Source organism: Montipora capricornis, chromosome 1 (assembly GCF_036669925.1).
Source record: "Montipora capricornis isolate CH-2021 chromosome 1, ASM3666992v2, whole genome shotgun sequence".
NCBI lineage: Eukaryota > Metazoa > Cnidaria > Anthozoa > Scleractinia > Acroporidae > Montipora > Montipora capricornis.
Window position 1 is genome coordinate 47,176,733 of NC_090883.1, and position 2,500 is coordinate 47,179,232.

Genomic DNA, 2,500 nt, shown 5'->3' on the forward strand with positions numbered 1-2,500 from the left:
TAAGCGATATTTCTTGAGTTCTGTGAACTAGTAATTTAATTTCAAGTCTTTTTCCCACAGCATCAAGAGGTTTGATTCCTAACCCTCCACGATCCAAATATTGTGTCTGAAACGTAATTTAAATATGCTGCAATCATTTAAACACAGAACTCTGTGTTCGTTCCCTCCTCTTTATCGCGATCGTTTTTAAGTACTGTGGTGTTGCATTAGTCATTATATGTGGGAAGGGGAGAATGGTTACTCGTGACTTTATTCTCCTCACCCCTCACATCCCTGGATTATTTTTAGACTTGATGCGAAATTGGTGTATGAAAGGTGGCTTCAAGACATGGAAATGTCTTTCTTCTCATGAAACTGATCATATTCACAGCTTTTTTGAACTATAATATTGCAATTCGCAATTCCCACTTTGTTAAATCGTATCATTGGGGGGGGGGGGGGGGGGGTGTGGGGACAGACAACTACAGACAATTTAAATGGGTTCAGAAGAGCCCTTCTTCTCAGATGGTTTCTCGTAAAATTATATGACACGATATTTTTAAGAAACAAACTGCCTCCAAAATTCAACCCCAGAAATGTCTATTCCAAAATAAGCACTCTAAAAAAATTATCTCAAAAGCTCAAGACAAGAATTTACCAAAAAGATCCCTCTTTACATTACAGCATTTGTGCATTAGATAACTAAATTGCTAGCATGGAATACCCCTCAATTCAAAGGCCTAAGTATAGTCATCCATGAGTAATGGAACAATATGAATATACGACAGAGCAGTACTCAGTCCTATCGAATGATGCCTTTTCTATAACACTAGCTCAATATACCTGTAGTTTTAACCTAGAGTTTAAATAAAATAGTGGAAATGATTCAAGATAGGCATGTAAATATAAGTATTGATATAGAAAGAATTTTTTTTTTAAACCTCGGGAATACAGCTGCGCGGTGCAACAAATTTCAAAATCCTTTTTTTTTTTTTTTTTTTTTTTGGCAAGCCTTGGGTGCCGGGGTGCCCTGACCATTCCTCAAAACCTTTCATATATTTCATCCGTATACTGGCTTAATTAGCTTCAGTATACCTTCTTCTTCTTCTTCTTTTCTGTTCTTTTTTTCGTTTGTTTTTGCTTTTGTTTTCGTTTCACAATGATTATGTTATGATGTGTATTCCACCAAAGGAAGACAAAGACATCATTCAGTACTTTTGAGTATTACTAAGCATTTCTTTCATATTACCGTGACCTACTTTAACTCGGATATAGTGTCCACTGAATTAATACTTGCGTTGTAAATAATAGTTTGTAGTCATCTTGAGTTCTTTGGTCGAAGGTCAAAAAAGGAAAAAATTATTTAATGTACTCAGAGTTGTTTATGAAGGTAGGATGTTAGTTATGTTCATGCTGACCGTTTATGTTTCAACTCAAATCATAAGTAAAATGTCCCAGTCCTCCACTGAAATCGAACGCGCCTTCAGTTGATAATACAAAAACATCAGACTTTGCAATCGATTCGTTTATGCTGCACTAGCTTCAAGGTGGTACAGTGTTCAAGTTTGAAAAAGAGAAGTCAAAGAACAATATGAAGAACGGGCATAACTCATACAGCCGTTATGAAAGATAATTTCAAATATGTGCTGCGAGGAGACTCAGTGCCGAAATGTTAAAGATTAGTGCAAGTACGTAAATGTCCTTATTCTCCTTGACCGCCTGTGGTTGACTGGATGTTTCTATTTGAATTTTGTGGATTTAAAAAACAACTTTAAATTAACCTTTCTCGAAATGTTTTTGACGATACGTACAACGCTCGCCGGAGATACTGAAAGAACCATGGAATGAAATTCCAATAATCCTTCATGAATAGGTAACCTTTTAGTCGACTTAACTCAGGTGAAGGAATGAAAACGTGTGTACAAAGTCACGCAGGCAAGACAAAAAGTTAAGCGGAAGGACCGACACGCGAGAACGTTTTCTATTGTGGCTATCTTAAAGTTTTTAAGCAGGGTCTAGCCGCTCTCTGCCACGAGCGGACTGAGTCCACGCTAGCACGATTTAGATTTACCTCTGGGAGCAGTACATTGACCGTGCAAGTAGATTTTTCTAGCTGCAGTTCGTAATTGTCTTTTTTTTCATATTTCCATTTCAGCGAAGATTTATGTCAACTATACGAAAAACGTCAGAAGGTAATGAAAGGAGGAAGAAAAAAAGAGGGCGAACGGAGTTTAATTAATTCGGATCGCGACTTTTAATTTTAAACAGTTTATTACACGTACACGAATTTGAAATGATCTAGTAATTTCGGCAAGCTGGCGCCAGTTTGTCCACCAAATGCATAAATGTCTTTTTTAAAAGAAAAATTATAACGATAACCATATATATTTAAATGGAAATAAGCCATTTTACACATTTTGCATTGGAGTTATTAAGAGACTTGTGGCGCAAGTAGGAAGATAGGTGAACTAAAGGTCTTCAAAAAAGAGCAAAATGCGGCTTGTTCTGTCATCGTATTTTC

General features: G+C 36.6%; 1 protein-coding gene across 1 annotated transcript in view; it reads left to right on the top strand.

The window, feature by feature from the left end:
- The window catches only part of LOC138046510 (homeobox protein pnx-like), a 4,886-nt gene extending 4,477 nt beyond the window's left edge, over positions 1 to 409 (top strand). Inside the window, exon 2 of the mRNA XM_068893135.1 lies at positions 1 to 409. This exon is cut by the window's left edge and continues 842 nt beyond it. The gene's annotated coding sequence lies outside the window, so the exon portion shown is untranslated.
- The last annotated feature ends 2,091 nt before the right edge of the window (positions 410 to 2,500 follow it).